Genomic DNA, 16,798 nt, shown 5'->3' with positions numbered 1-16,798 from the left:
TAAATTAGTCGTGTTGCTGGCCTTTTGGGCACATGTTGCATCGCAGAATCTGAATCTGTGAGATTGGCATCAATCTTGGTGAAATGGAGCCACGCTTCAGACCTCGGTGGCATTGTTTAACCGGTTCAACTACATACGCCGTCTGTGGGCGTAACCACATCAGGCACATTCCCTCTGTAGGAACCTTTTGCAGTTCCTAGAACCTTTTCAGGTCGTTTTTTCGTGCATTCAGACATACAGGAACTAGGGACCACGACCCTCAGTTCCTGGAACCATTTTAGCTCCTTCAGGGTCTTTTCTGGGCTCCACAGGAACATGACGTAGGTGTTTGGTGGCTGGTAGCTCCGCCCCTTGTCTGAAATGTTTACTCATACGACACGGACCCAACCGGATACAGCCAATCGAAGGTGATCAGTTCTAATCTCTGGGTACCGAAACTTGGCACCGAAAGACGAGGCATGTTTTGATACTCAGTGCTACCAAAGCATTTCGGTCGGTGCCTTAAAAGAACCAAAGTTCGGTACCCAGGTAGATAAATCTGCCCTAATTATGATTAGCTGCTGATGTTTCCACATGTTGTATACATGCAGAAATGCATGCAGCAGATAGACCTCAGCATGTAAGGAAAGGAGGTCCAGAGGAGACACTCTGGTGGGATTTGAGCTACTGATCTGCCATAAAACAGAAGCCGAGCCTTTAGGCTCCCCATGTCTGGGAGATCAGAACGACCTGCAGGGCCTGTCTGCACGCTCTCCGTTCCAAAAATGGGATGATAGGAGTTATTGGAAAACGAGGGGGCTGGGCAGATGACCTCTTCTCATTCCCTCAAGCCTCATCTCCACAGGCCCACCTGTCTTCCTGCTCATCCTTTGCCTTTTGTTGTCGATTGCTGTGTTTTGGTTTCCCCATCAGAGGCGAAATGCTGTGTTCTTTTGCTGATTTCCTCGAAACAAAATGCAAAAACTGTTGTTTTTTTGTTAGAAATGTGAGGATTTAAATATAATTTAATTAGATTTTATTGCTTTGTGATAATAAAGTGAAATATTAAAAACTTATCCAGTTTTTATGGATGGATGGATGGATAATGGAGGGAGGGAACAGGCCAGTTTGAGGTCCAAAGAGGGACAGTTGGTCCAGGATTGTGTGTAAATCCTGACAAATGTTCAGCGAGTTTATAAAGTGACTGAAGGAGCTGTGATTCAGAACATTTAAACCCTGCTTTGACTTTGCTGACTGGCAGCAAACATTTTTCCTGTAGCAACCTTTCTACCTCGGATTAAGCTGTTTGTTTAACCGTGTCACCGTACGAGGCTCAGTGTATTGATTTTCTGATTTTGTGGTTGCTTTAAAGCGTCCACAGTTTAATATAGAGAAAGCCCCGCCTTGCTTATACTAACAATAGACCTCTGACTCATCCAAATAGAGTTAAAGGCCTCTGTTTCCCACTCTTACGCCACTTTGTAAACGATTTTCTGCTGGAAATTAGAAACACATTTTCAGCTTAATAATTTCAGGTCAGCTGATTAAATCGGATCCGCCTGAGTGTCATCTGAACTCTGCCTCAGTGGGAGGAATACATCCCATACAACAGAGGAGTTAACATGATTAATGCCACAATTTGCTTTCATTTTTAGACTTTTAAACATCAATTTTCTATGTTTATGTTCATGTTTTATGCATTTAGCAGACGCTTTTATCCAAAGCGACTTACAGGTAGGCAGATAGGGTAAGGGGGCCTTGCTTAAGGACCCCTACTGGAGGTAGAACCTTTAATGCAGGGGATTTGAACCCAGGTCTCCAACATGGAAGGTGGCAATCAAACCACTACACTATCCAGTATGTGGTGACAGTCTCTGGGCCTGTGGGGAAAGATACTGAAGGAAGTTGTATCCTAAAGTGTGTTGGACTGAATTTATATTGTTGGGATTCATTTCAACCAAAACTTTGCACTTAGACTCTTTGTTGAAGAGTTTAGTGTGAGTTTCCACCGGCGCTGTGACCCTGCAGTGTGTCAGTGGGAGGGAGGGAGGGACCGAACATCACCTGGTCCCTGAGGCTCGTTTAACATCCTCATCGTCTCTAACCTCCTCGGGCTGTCGGCTCCGTGTCGAGCAAAGTGTCTGTGATCTTTAGACAGAGCCACGAAGGCAAATGTACGTAAAAGCTGTCCTGTCCCATCAATTCGAGGTGAACAGTTCTTTGGACTAAATTAGAGGTGAACAGTTCTTTGAACTAAATTAGAGGTGAACAGTTCTTTGAACTAAATTAGAGGTGAACAGTTCTTTGAACTAAATTCGAGGTGAACAGTTCTTAGAACTAAATTAGAGGTGAACAGTTCTTTGAACTAAATTAGAGGTGAACAGTTCTTTGAACTAAATTAGAGGTGAACAGTTCTTTGAACTAAATTAGAGGTGAACAGTTCTTTGAACTAAATTTGAGGTGAACAGTTCTTTGAACTAAATTAGAGGTGAACAGTTCTTTGAACTAAATTAGAGGTGAACAGTTCTTAGAGCCACGAAGGCAAATGTACGTAAAAGCTGTCCTGTCCCATCAATTCGAGGTGAACAGTTCTTAGAACTAAATTCGAGGTGAACAGTTCTTTGGACTAAATTAGACGTGAACAGTTCTTACAACTAAATTAGAGGTGAACAGTTCTTTGAACTAAATTAGAGGTGAACAGTTCTTTGAACTAAATTAGAGGTGAACAGTTCTTTGAACTAAATTAGAGGTGAACAGTTCTTTTAACTAAATTAGAGGTGAACAGTTCTTTTCGACTAAATTAGAGGTGAACAGTTCTTTGAACTAAATTAGAGGTGAACAGTTCTTTGAACTAAATTAGAGGTGAACAGTTCTTAGAACTAAATTAGAGGTGAACAGTTCTTTGAACTAAATTAGAGGTGAACAGTTCTTTGAACTAAATTAGAGGTGAACAGTTCTTTGAACTAAATTAGAGGTGAACAGTTCTTTGAACTAAATTAGAGGTGAACAGTTCTTTGAACTAAATTCGAGGTGAACAGTTCTTAGAGCCACGAAGGCAAATGTACGTAAAAGCTGTCCTGTCCCATCAATTCGAGGTGAACAGTTCTTAGGACTAAATTCGAGGTGAACAGTTCTTTGGACTAAATTAGACGTGAACAGTTCTTACAACTAAATTAGAGGTGAACAGTTCTTTGAACTAAATTAGAGGTGAACAGTTCTTTGAACTAAATTAGAGGTGAACAGTTCTTTGAACTAAATTAGAGGTGAACAGTTCTTAGAGCCACGAAGGCAAATGTACGTAAAAGCTGTCCTGTCCCATCAATTCGAGGTGAACAGTTCTTTGAACTAAATTAGAGGTGAACAGTTCTTTGAACTAAATTAGAGGTGAACAGTTCTTTGAACTAAATTAGAGGTGAACAGTTCTTACGACTAAATTAGAGGTGAACAGTTCTTTGGACTAAATTAGAGGTGAACAGTTCTTTGAACTAAATTAAAGGTGAACAGTTCTTTGAACTAAATTCGAGGTGAACAGTTCTTTGAACTAAATTAGAGGTGAACAGTTCTTTGGACTAAATTCGAGGTGAACAGTTCTTTGAACTAAATTAGAGGTGAACAGTTCTTTGGACTAAATTAGAGGTGAACAGTTCTTTGGACTAAATTAGAGGTGAACAGTTCTTTGAACTAAATTAGAGGTGAACAGTTCTTTGGACTAAATTAGAGGTGAACAGTTCTTTGAACTAAATTAGAGGTGAACAGTTCTTTGGACTAAATTAGAGGTGAACAGTTCTTTGAACTAAATTAGAGGTGAACAGTTCTTTGGACTAAATTAGAGGTGAACAGTTCTTTGAACTAAATTAGAGGTGAACAGTTCTTTGAACTAAATTAGAGGTGAACAGTTCTTTGGACTAAATTAGAGGTGAACAGTTCTTTGAACTAAATTAGAGGTGAACAGTTCTTAGAACTAAATTAGAGGTGAACAGTTCTTTGAACTAAATTAGAGGTGAACAGTTCTTTGAACTAAATTAGAGGTGAACAGTTCTTTGAACTAAATTAGAGGTGAACAGTTCTTAGAGCCACGAAGGCAAATGTACATAAAAGCTGTCCTGTCCCATCAATTGAGCTGCAGCAAATTAGCACAGAAGCTCACAGCCAAAACCATGTCTAATCAAACAACTGAGTATCTATTGACTTTGGGGCTAGAGAGCGATGAGATGATGGAGCATGTGCTCTTAGTCCACACCAGAGTTGATCATCCCAGTGAGTTTGTTGCTCACAGCAGATTGTTTTTCAGGTACCGTGTCAGTGTGAAGGGTTTTCTTTAGTGTTTTTAAATGTGCTGGCTGCCTTTAGTCGTTTCCTTATCTCATATTAAATAATATACCCCTCATTTCTTTTTGTTTCTCCTCTTCGTGACAAATGTAAATATTGCCTGAGAGTAAATCCACAATGGCAGCAGTTCTTTTTGTATATTGTGGGTGAGAATCGGGAGGAGAATCATTGCCTGAGCATTAAATACTTTCCTGTTTTGGTGCTTTTCTCCAGCCCCGTGGCTCTCTCCTTACTGGGATTAGTTGCCGTCGGAGTCTGTGAAGGTGTTCGTTAGAACAGAAAATCCATTTAAGTGAGATGTTTGGTGAGCACGAGGCACTCTTTTGAAAGGTATCTTTCCAGAAAGCTCTTCCAGCAGGCCGGCCTTCTTTAGCGCTCACCCCCTCTTCATCGCTCTCCCTCTCATCTGTGTCCAGGGCTCAGACAGTGAAGCTGTATCTCCATGGTAACAGGGTGATGTTCGAGGGGGGCTGGAGCAGCTTTACACCTCCGAATGCTTGCAGGTTCACCAGCTGATCTCACACCTACCTCATCGGCTTGTCTGATGCAATGATGACCTCTCAGAGGAGGGAAAGGGTGTCGTCTGAAATCAGACGTCTGAGCACAAAGTATTTACAGTTCCCTCACTAATTCACGTCTAAATTAAAATCTCAGCATGTCCTGCAGAGCCGGTGAGCAGTGAACGAAACCTCAGTGGGGCTTCGGACTTTAAAGAGAACCATTAGGTGGATGTGTTTCTGTTCTGTGTCATTTTTTAAATGCACTTGAATCAGATTCTTATCTTTCTCGTGGAAGTGTATGCATCATGTTTGCGTGCCTTTTCTATGTGTATGAACCCCCCCCCCCCCCCCCCCCAACTGTTTTGTGCTCCCTTTGATGCGTTGCCCCAGTCAGTTTAATTAGACTGTTGAATATTCATGACGCTACACTTGTAGGCCAACGCCCTGATCCGGTACCGGCCGCTATTAGCATTCTCAACATACTCTTACAAAGGCAGAGAAAAGGCCTCACAGAGGATGCAAAACAAGCGATTATGTGTGAAATGCAGCAGTGATGACATGAAAGGAAGGACAAAGGAAAGGGCTCTACGGGGATTTGGGGTGTTTGACAGATAAGTAAGTGTTGATCAGCAGGATTGATGGAATGACAGGAAGAGAAAGAAGAAGCTGTGATGCTGAGGTCATTTTTCCCTCTCACCCAGTTTTATAGGTTTCTAATCTGGGTCTAAATGAGGAAGGAGTCTGCAGCAGCTCTGCCCATTTCTCCGCTGCTATTAATAGACAGATGTCTGAGCCACGGTCGCTTTTCAAGGCCGTTCAAATGTAATGTTTTCAGCAGAGAAAACATTGTCACTGCACCCCTGCAGATGCGTGCTGTCAGCTCCCAGTTAGTCCTGTTAACCAGTGGACTCCACCAGCTGAGCTGCTGTTCCAGGAACAGCTTCAGTCATGCTGATTTTCATTCTTTAGGACTATTTTTTCCTCTTTTTGGGCCATGCATGAAGATAAGTGTGCATGTCAGCAGTGAGTCACCGCGGGTCATCCTTTGTGTATTTATTTTTGGCCCGCAGCTGGTCCTTCCTCTCATACTTACATTTGTGACATTGGTGTGCGCATGCATGTGCATCGCTGTTGTTTTCTCAGCCGCTCCAAGGTTGCTTCACACTCTTTCGGACGTTCTGGTCAACCTTAACCTACATGTCTGCTCCTCAGTGTCCTCTTGCTGTTCTTGTTGCCAGATAAACGCGTCATCCACCTTTCTGATTATGTGATGTTTGGGCTTCAGTGGGTTGTTTTCGAAGGGAAATTGCTCATTCTGAGCGGTGGAGACAGCAGACAGCAGACTCAGAAAGGCCATGCTCTGTATCCCTGCCACTCCCTGCTCAGTCTATATCGTTTGTGTGGCTGATGAATTATGGATGAGACCATAGATCGCTGAGCTCAGCTCTGCTCCACTGACCCACTTTGAACACACATGGACACACATTTCAAATCTGATCACGTCCTCTTGGGAAATATCAGCATATTTTCTCTCTGCTAGTAACCAGAACCATTCCCAGAATCCAAGGAATCTTTAATTTTCTCACATTATTTAGCATCTCTGGTCGTCTTTTTCTGTTCACCTGACATTATCTGTCCTTAACGTCCACTTTCTCCTGATTTCTTGCCATAGTTGCCTGTGTTGACATTGTATTTAACCCTAGAGGTCACACCACTTGCAGGAGTCACCTTTGCCGTTCCCTCACTCCACCTCCTCGAGATGCATTTTCTTAATGCATCGCTGGGATTAGCAGCTAGTTTGCATTGATGCGCCTGCCTCATCTGACCTGAAATTGGTCACAAACAAGGCAGCATGTCGATTTGTAGGAAAGTTATAACAGAAGAATGGAACCAAGGGGTTATTGACAGGAAACCTGCCAGGAAATGGGAGCCCAGACAGATCTGTAACAGTCAGTTGTGCTTACAGCAGGTGGCTCAGTGTGCAGAATAGTTTATGCTTTAGCGCCCCCTGGTGGAATTTTACTGCAGTTTGCTTTCATCTTCTCACAGTTGACTGTGGTTGAGTCATTTGTTTGTGATATTTCCTGTTTTTTTTTTTCCTGATGACAGCAGAATGTATTTTTAACTCTTAACTTCAGTGTGATTCAGGATTAATTGAGTCTGCATTTTACATGGCTGATGATTTGTTTACCTTTAAGAAGATAAGTGACATTAGCAATCGGTTCAAAATTAAACTGAAATCGTAGCACTAAAGGTTATTTTATTAGGTAATAGCTGTCAAACAATTCTGAGAACTTCCTGTTAACTAATTTCACTCCTAATTATCTGTTATGAAACCTGCTGCTTCCTATTGGTCTTATTCGTACAGTGAAGTGAACCAGTGCTCAGAGACCAACCAATATGTGTTTTTTAAAGTGGGCATTGGGGTCAACACGAGGTTACAATGAACGGCTGGACCAGGGTCAAAAAGCTGGGAGTGTTTGTTGTAGATTCTTCATCTTCCTGCTTGTGAATAGACTGGCAGCGTGTTTGGGTTAACACACGGGCCCGTGGTGCGCTGTGGATTGTGGACAACGCTACATTTTTGGGCCGGTGCCCTTTCTGTCTCCATGTTGCATAACGAGGTTGGGCTGAGTGTAAACAGTAGCTACCCCAACAAATATCAAACGCCACCAAATGGACAAACATTAGCTTCACCGTGTTTTCCCAGGGCTTTTCTTCACGTACGCATGAACACACTCTTTGTTCAACGTACACACTGTGTCTCCCACAATTAAAGGGGAACTCCGGTGTTTTTAAACCTTATTTCTGGCATGAAATACGTTCATCTGCTCACTGAGAACAGTTTGGTGAAAGTCAGCGTCCTTCGGAAGATATTTAGATAACTGGAGATCCATATAACGGAGTGAACGGGGCTTAGAGGATGCAGCCTCTAAATAAGGCATTATCTGTCTTTATTTCACCAATACTTTAAGAAGAATGAATGAATGAACGTGTGCTATAGCTCTGTTAGCTCATAGCTGCTGTTATGTGGCTACTTGCAGCTATAGGAGAGCTAACGGAGGGATTTCTACACAGGCACTCTACTGGGACCACTTCATCCACACGCCCCCCTGCAGCACAGTTTATTCACTCCGTGCTCTGTGACAGTCGGCTAACTTCACACAGAGTTTATGTTTATGTTCCTGTATTTAGCAGACGCATAATAAACCAAACCAAAGCGACTTACAAATCAAGATATAACAAGCTATACAAAAAGCTAACAATAAACTACATAGAAAGTTTGCTGCTGATAGTTTTGTGCAACATGGCAGGATATTTATCAGATTTTGACAATGTGAACGAGGACTTTGAGTAAGATGGACGTTCTTACCGGAGTGAATGAGCTGTGCTGCAGGGGGGTGTCAATGACATCATCCCAGTAGATGAGAGTGTAGAAAGCCTTCTATAAGCCCCCCCGATAGCCGCCAATAACAACAACACAGCAGCTATGAGCTAACAGAGCTATAGCACACGTTCATTAATTCATTCTTCTTAAAGTATTGGTGAAATAAAGACAGATAATGCCTTATTTAGAGGCTGCATCCTCTAAGCCCCGTTCACTCCGTTATATGGATCTCCAGTTATCTAAATATCTTCCTTTGGAAGATATTTATATATTTGTTTATATATATATATATCCCTCAACTACTACATTCACTTGAATAAATTTAATGTAAGACCAAAGAAATAACAGGGTGTTGGAGCTTCTCAGACCACTGGGTTTGTTTTAGGCCGATACAAAAGCAAAAAGCGTGAGTTTATCATGGCCAGACTGTGTGTTGACCTCAGAGTTGTCATCAGCATTTCTGTGCTGCAGTTTTCAAACGTCTTGTCAGTCCAGCCCTGCAGGAGGTAGATTTCAATGTGCACTGGAATTCCTGAACATATTAGATTCGCTGTTGGAGCCTCAAACATTAAGGTGGGACTGCGTGCTTCCATGTGTTTAATGAACTTTGAACTGTAGCATCCTGTACTTATTAATGATCATTAGAAATAGTAGAAATAGCACCGGTAATTCTCCTCATTAACCAGGAAAGTAACCAAATTCCAGTTCAAATGTCTCCAAACTCTGCTCCAGTGTGACTGTATCCATCTGCATGGCCACAGCAAGGGTGAACCAACATGGTGCGTAAAATAGGGCGATGAGCTTCATCATTTCATGACGTAGGATTGACGCAAACAGGAATCTGTTTCCACCAAAGGGACGAAAACATCTCGTAGTTTGAGTTGCTGTGATTGCCTTTCGTTTGTTTTCCTTCCTGCCTGTGCTGTAGATGCCAGCGTTGGAGTCAGCTACCCAAGATGTTTTTACCCTCTCTGCCATGCCGTTATGATGATAATGGCCCCTGTGTGCATCTCCCAGTGGTTTATGTAACCGCTAATTGATCATACTGAGGCATCGGCGGGTTGGGGAGGGGGCTTCTGTTTGTTCGGATGGTCCTATAAAAGCCCGAGAGTCATGGCTGCCTTCTCTTTTAGGCTTTAATTTCCATCAGTCCGTGCAAACAATGCTCTCACTCTTCTGCCTTTACATAACCTCTCGCACCCCCGGGCCACACCACAGTAAAACCAATCAGCATTTACTATGACATGGAGGGGGCTGCGAAGTATAGGCACATTAGAGCAAAGTCTGGGTTAAGAATGATGGACCTGACACACCCACTCGGTCCATCCCTTCGCTCATCTCTGAACTCTGGTCCATTCTCACCAGAACCAGCCTCTGCTTTGTTTCTGACGGATTTCTCCACAACCTTTAGGCTGTGAAGCCCAGGCTTGGCTTAGATTCAGCACAAGGCGGCGTCCTCTGAACAACGTTTGCCATAGAAGCAAATCTGGACTCTGTATTTAAACCATTTCACGGTCAGGGGTCTGGTATCTCAAGTGCTGACTTTAGGGGAACCACACTCACACTCCAGCGATGCTGCCGCCTCACTGCTTTATGGAGGAGCTGATTTTAGTGGTGGAGGTTTATAAAAAGACTTACAGACTCAGTAAGAGGATACAGGAGGATAAAAGCTCCTTCTTCAAAGTACCAGCTGCATGGCTCCTGCACGCCTCCCTTAACCCCTTGTCTCACACTGAACCTTGTCCCTGTTATCTGTGCTTTATAATCTTGTCCATATCCAATCATTTATAAAACTGCATGCAACCCAGACTCAGGGTGATTCATCAGTTTTCCTTGGTCTGAACAAGTTAGATCCCTCAGTGGAAATAACCTGATCAGAATTCAGAGAAAATGATGTACAGTTTATAGAATATCATCACAATTGTTTATTGTTACTTATGGCACCCCCCAGTTTATAAAGTAGAGCGTCTTAAATGGTCCCATTGTTCTCCCATTGTAGATTACTTGGTGTCATATAACTGGATAAGCATGTTTGGTCTGGACTGACCACATAGATGCAGTTGAAAGAGAAGGAGATGCATTGTGATGCGATATATTCATGACACGGGGTCACATGACGCATATCTGTCTGTAACCTGCTGAATGAGACATTTCAGCAGAGCTTTTATTTGTTTTAATTTACAGCTCATAGTCGCCTGTTTTAATAAATGTAGAAGACTTGACGTATAATTAATTATATTTAAATGATTTTAAAGTCATTTGTAATAATAGGATTAAGTCAAAATGTAACCGTGATACTTTTTATGTGTTAATGGACAATCGATCCATTCTTAAGAGTGTTTGAATTTAATTTAATTTAAGGTTTCAAATTAAAAAGATTTATTTTTAGCTGTAAAACACAAGATCTAAAGTCTAATTACGGACTAAACAATAGTTCACTTTACTCGGTAGACCTTATTTCTGGCATGAAATACGTTCATCTGCTCACTGAGAACAGTTTGGTGAAAGTCGGCGTCCTTCAGAAGATATTTAGATAACTGGAGATCCATATAACGGAGAGAACGGGGCTTAGAGGATGCAGCCTCTAAATAAGGCATTATCTGTCTTTATTTCACCAATACTTTAAGAAGAATGAATGAATGAACGTGTGCTATAGCTCTGTTAGCTCAGAGCTGCTGTTATGTGGCTACTTGCAGCTATAGGAGAGCTAACGGAGGGATTTCTACACAGGCACTCTACTGGGCCCACTTCATCCACACGCCCCCCTGCAGCACAGTTTATTCACTCCGTGCTCTGTGACAGTCGGCTAACTTCACACAGAGTTTGCTGCTGATAGTTTTGTGCAACATGGCAGGATATTTATCAGGTTTTGACAATGTGGACGACAGCTTTGAGTAAAATGGACGTTCTTACTGGAGTGAATGAGCTGTGCTGCAGGGGGGCGTGTGGATGAAGTGGTCCCAGTAGAGTGCCTGTGTAGAAATCCCTCCGTTAGCTCTCCTATAGCTGCAAGTAGCCACATAACAGCAGCTATGAGCTAACAGAGCTATGAGCACACGTTCATTCATTCATTCTTCTTAAAGTATTGGTGAAATAAAGACAGATAATGCCTTATTTAGAGGCTGCATCCTCTAAGCCCCGTTCACTCCGTTATATGGATCTCCAGTTATCTAAATATCCTCTGAAGGACGCCGACTTTCACCAAACTGTTCTCTGTGAGTAGATGAACGTATTTCATGCCAGAAATAAGGTTTAAAAACACCGGAGTTCCCCTTTAAGTCACCAGAGGAGCAGACTAACTGCCTGCATGGGTCGTCACATTAATATGATTAACCATTAACTTGTCAAATACCTTTTTCTTCCATTCAAAGACGTTTGTTCAGATCCTTTCAAGGGACAACAAATGGTTTTGTGTGTGTGTGCTAAACCTGCTAAAACCTTTCTAGAAGTTTAACTGTCTGAATGCTTTTGGGGTCTGTCATGTTTCTAATGATAAGATATGTCCGTTTAAATTCTATTTATACAAAGCCACAGCTGGCCTTTCTTTACCTGATTTCGATCGGCTAATGTGGCACTAACGAGGCCCCCCGAGGCCAACATTTCCTTTCAACTATCAATCACTTGCCAGAACACCCCCTCTGTGTGTTTTTTTCATTGTGCAACCACTGTGCTATGTGGGGTATGTTAGCAATGCCACCAGAAAGGAGCATAAATGAGCTGAGTCACCCTAAGAGCCTGAGGCAGGAGCTCCGGGGGGGGGGGCACATGCATACAAAAAGTTTTCAGTTCATTTTGAGTTTCACACTCATCTTTTAATGGGCTTAATGAAGATTTTTAATGCAATTCTTCATGATGACAAAGCAAAAATAAAGTCTTATTTAGTTAAAGTCTTGTTTGTAAAGTATTTAGATTCATCTGCAGCTGAGCTCTGGTGAATCCTGCTTTTATCATTGATCCCTGATGTGTTTGTTCAACCCTGGACTTCATTGTGTCTGTAAAAGGTTTCACAGTTGGTGAAAAGTTCAGCAGACTCTAATGGTCTGAAAGAGGCCAGCTTGTAACCCACGGCAGGCGTCCTGCACAATATTTGGCTGTCAGACTGAATAAGATGGCACGGAGGGCCTTTTTAAGAAGGTAAACTGGATTTGCTCCATCCTCTGTGGAGCTGGAACACTTCTGTCAGGAAGAATTGGAGGAACTTTCACAGAAAAATGTGCTCGGATGGGTCATTTTTAAGAAGCCAGAGCACTTCTAACCAATCAGATGAAGGATCTGGATATTATGAATGTTTCAAAGCCATTCATCTCCAGTCAGTTTTATCTGTTTGTCCAAACTTTGTCTTAACATAAAAGTGGGGTCAGTCTGTTTAAAAGGGCTTAATATATTTTATTTAAATTATTTTATTTTATTTTATTTTATTATATTATATTATATTATATTATATTATATTATATTATGCCGGCCCCATCAAAACTGCTCTTTCTGACTGATATATGTCATTTTGGGTAACTTACTGCTGGAAAAACACTTGATGCTTGAAGGCTAAAAGCACGTGTTGCAGCGGCTCTGAAAGGGTTAAAGCCACTAATGCAGCCATGTGGTCCTTTGGTCCTGTGCTGTGGTCAATCCCACACTTCACACTTCCACCTGAGCAACTTAGGTTTGTTCTTACATAAGCAGCCATGCTCCCTAATTCCTTCCATCTCTTTCCCGGCCCCCGAACTCCTCCTACTCTCTCATTAAAGCCTGTATTCATGACTGCATAATCTGGGCCTTTTTCTTGCTGTTATCCACCTTAAACCAAAATGTCCACTCCACTGCGTCAGTGTGTCTTACGTAAAAGAAAGAACTGCACGTATTTAGCGTCTTTTGACTTGTTCGGTAAACGTCAGCAGCCTCTGGTCCGTCTGTTAGCTCATGCAGCATGATCTCTGATTGGCTGCCACAGTGAAACTGTGTGATAATTGAAAGTAGAGGGTGGAAGAGTTCTCTCTCTTTCCCTCGGCCTGAGCTAATCACTGTTTTGGGAGCTGAACTGGCCTAGAAACTCCCAACAGAAGAAAAGCTCCCCCTCCCTTCACCAAGCTTTCTCACATCCCCTCTCTCCTTTGCTCCCTCTGTCCGTCTCCCTTTCAGTGACAGCTCCTGGTGGGCTCTTTTTTCCCTGCCTGCTCCATTCCTCCCCTCACATCCGTCTTTTGGGCCTTTTTTTTTTTTTCTCTCCTCGTGGGGATTTTATTTATGCCTGATGGGCTTTTTGAACACTTAACTTCACACTAAACTCTTTCTTCTGCTTACATCCAACCCGGCAAGTCTCCAAACGACTAACCGCCTCTGCTCTGTCACCTCGAACCCTCATCAGAAGGACTACCTCCGCCTCCACTAATGCATGCTGTCCTGGAAGTCCTGCTTTCATCCTCCGCCGGCGGAGCTCTTGCTCGCTCTGGAGGTTGGTCGCTGGCATTGATGAATGTCTGCTTTGTGAAACAGCAGCCAGCACTCGGCAGCTATCAGTAGTCACAGTCCATTGCTGGTCATCCTGAGGACACCATGGATTCTGGATAGTTGAGTCTTTGCCCAGTGGACTTTGAGTGAAGAAGCGTCCTTAGTGATGAGGTTGCTGCCAGGGCCACGCTCCCCTCTTTTCGCCTCGCTGGGTCCGTCTCCCGAGAAACACACGCACAGATAAAACTCCTTTTCTGTCCTAGCTGCACACATGCGCCCCCCCCCCATGGAGGTCATCCTCAACCTGGTAGCTTCTGAAACCTCTCCACCTCCTGCCCCCACCACTGTGAGTCTCCACCTGTGTGTAGCCTGCTTTTCTGTGTGATCCTACTCTTATCATTCATATTTCTGAGGATTTAAAGTGTGATTCTGTGATTTTAAAGAAGCCCCAAAGCATCTTTTCCATGGGAAAAGGTGAAAGTCTTGTTGAAGCCAGATGCTCTGTTGTTGATTGACGTTTCCTCCTTTTTGGATGTGACCATGAGGGCTTTTTCTCACACCCACAGAATCCTGAGGGAATACACGACTGGGAATTAGTTATTTCTGTGTGCCTGCTTACACTAATGCAACTTTGTCTTTTGTGCTAATTTGCGTGTGCATGTGCTCGGTAACCACATGTACTTATGTAATTCTCCATCTCTGGTGAATGGGGTTCATTGTTGGCTGATTGGATCCCCTTAAAGGAAACAAAAAGCGGATTTTGTATCATTTTCAGCTCAAGTGGGTGGGAACTGAAACCATGAGAAAATGACGAGGGGTGGCAGAAAATAGACCCCGGATTAGATGTGGCTTGGGTTTGCTACGGCTGCTAATGTTTTAGATAACCAAATAAGGATAAACGGACGAGTGAGGCCACACTCTGTGGGGTTACATGTGCTGAACTGCATATTCTAAAACCCCAACTGCACCCTGTGAAGCACAGCCCGACTGTTTTAATAAAAGACCCCAGATAATTCCTTCGCCGTACAGCAGGGTGAGATCAGATCGACTCATCAGGAGTGTGAGGTCGGGGTGGGCGATATGGCAAAAGTATCATATCACGATTTTTAAAAAAATAAAATAAAATCACGATTTCGATTTTATCACATTCTTAAATTGAAAAGTGAAAAACAGACAGTGTTGTGGAAGTATTTTCAGCGGGCAGCTCGTACCGCGGCTCAACTACTTGAATCAGACCTTCGAACCCCTCCTTTTCTACCATCTTGAATGGTATCATATCTTTTGCAAGATAAAAGGAAACTGCTTCTGTCACAGGAGAGCCTTTGTCAAATGCCTGTGTTAATGTTGTCTGTTTTGGTCTTAGCTAGCTGCTGCTTACGCTAGCTGCCGCCTACGCCAGCTGCCGCTTACGCTAGCTGCTGCCTACGCTAGCTGCCGCTTACGCTAGCTGCTGCTTACACTGGCCGCCGCTTACGCTAGCTGCCGCTTACGCTAGCTGCCGCCTACGCTAGCTGCTCCTTATGCTAGCTGCTGCCTCCCCTGCGGTGCCGGTGCCGCCGGGCCCCTCGCTGTTTGGCTCTCAGCATACTGTTTGGATGCTTCCTCTTCAAGTGATTGAACAGGTTCGTCCTGTTGCCACCCGAGATGTGAACCGTTTCTGTGCAAAGTTTGCAAATTACATTTCTTTGCACTTGATCAGTTGCGGAAAATCCAAACCAATTCCATATAATGGAGGTGGAATTTTTTTTAGGGACCAACTCCTCCGTTTGGCTTTCAGCCACAGCTCTCCATGCGGCTACAAACAAACAAGGAGGCGGGTAAGGAAGCGCGTCACTGCCCGTAGTTCGCTGTGATTGGTCGGTCAGGTTGATGACGTAATACGTCCGGTGCGTCGGCGCATCAGCATAGAACTGCAATTTATAGAATGTGCCCGAGACGATCCCACGATCTCTGCAGTTTGACAGATCGTCTTCACGTTGCAATCCTTCACGATTTAATATCGTCACATCGCCCAGCCCCAGTGTGAGGTTCATTCAGCCGGATGAGCAGCTTCCATGCAGTGAGATCAGAGATGTAAATGTAATTTATTTATACAGCCCTTTACAACAATCCATTTCGGTTTACAGCAGATAATAAATAAAGAAAAGAATAAGTACAAAACAATAAAATAACAGTAAACGCAATAAAATAAAATACAGCAAAATTGAATAAGATAATATAAAAGAGTCACCATACTACTATGGAGACGGAAGTACTTCACAAACTAACTATTCAGAGGTGGATGATGCAGTTCTGGCCCATACACCCAAAAACCCAGTTTGTTATTTCCGCCACGCATCCAAATTCCCGTCCTTCGTGGCTGTTGGAATCAGCTAACCGACAACCAGCGCTAAAGCTGTCTGACATGCCATGGCAACGCTTTTCTGCACCTTTTCAGCACTTTAGAGGGCTTTTCTGCACATTTTCAGCACTTTAGAGGATGCTTTAAGAGGTGCGGCTCAGATTTCTCCCAATGAAACCTGATGGTACAGTATGATCATTGTACCACGCCAGCATCTTCCCGCTACTTTGCTAGAAACACGAGCCGACCTACAAGCAGTCGTCAGGGAAACGAGACGCAGCATGCAACAGGGTGCTGGACTTTGTGCGTTCGCTGCAAAAACCTTGACCTTGACGGCAGGAAACGGAGAAAGATTGGTTGAGATAGCTCAGGCGTGCCAGACAAGAATGTTTTTATTCGAAACAATCTGCTTTGGTTGCCGTGTTTATGCTAAATATTCTTTTAGGGAAACACAACAAATGCTACGATAGTTTAGTTTAATCCTGGAACATTTGACTCTGTCCATCAGGACATCTTGACCTGGACTCACTGATCTGTCGAAGCAGCAGCCGTGTTGAGCACAGAGAGGAAGAAACTGGGGGTTCTGGTGGTATGATGTGGACAGAAAGGAGAAGTGAAACATTTCTTTTTCCATACAAAGAACTCTGAAAGGTCTCGTGACAGTCCATTTTCTGCTCTGTGACCTACATTAAAGGCTGGAAATGCCCGTTTATGTGAAGCGTTTGGGTTCAGCTGCTCTATTTCCAGGCGGTTCCAGAGGAAGCAGGCTGCCCTTTCATGGGTCTAACCAGCTTTACTTGGATCAGGGGTGGTTAC

At 43.3% G+C, this 16,798-nt stretch overlaps 1 protein-coding gene across 9 annotated transcripts in view; it reads left to right on the top strand.

Moving 5' to 3' along the window:
- tmcc1a (transmembrane and coiled-coil domain family 1a) overlaps nucleotides 1–16,798 on the top strand; it is a 38,977-nt gene that overhangs the window by 14,667 nt on the left and 7,512 nt on the right. The window lies entirely within an intron of this gene.

Source organism: Leuresthes tenuis, unplaced genomic scaffold (assembly GCF_036924035.1).
Source record: "Leuresthes tenuis unplaced genomic scaffold, fLeuTen1.0.hap1 SCAF_16, whole genome shotgun sequence".
Classification (NCBI taxonomy): domain Eukaryota; kingdom Metazoa; phylum Chordata; class Actinopteri; order Atheriniformes; family Atherinopsidae; genus Leuresthes; species Leuresthes tenuis.
Note: the sequence above shows the minus strand (reverse complement) of the source record. Positions and strands in the feature narration are given on the sequence as shown.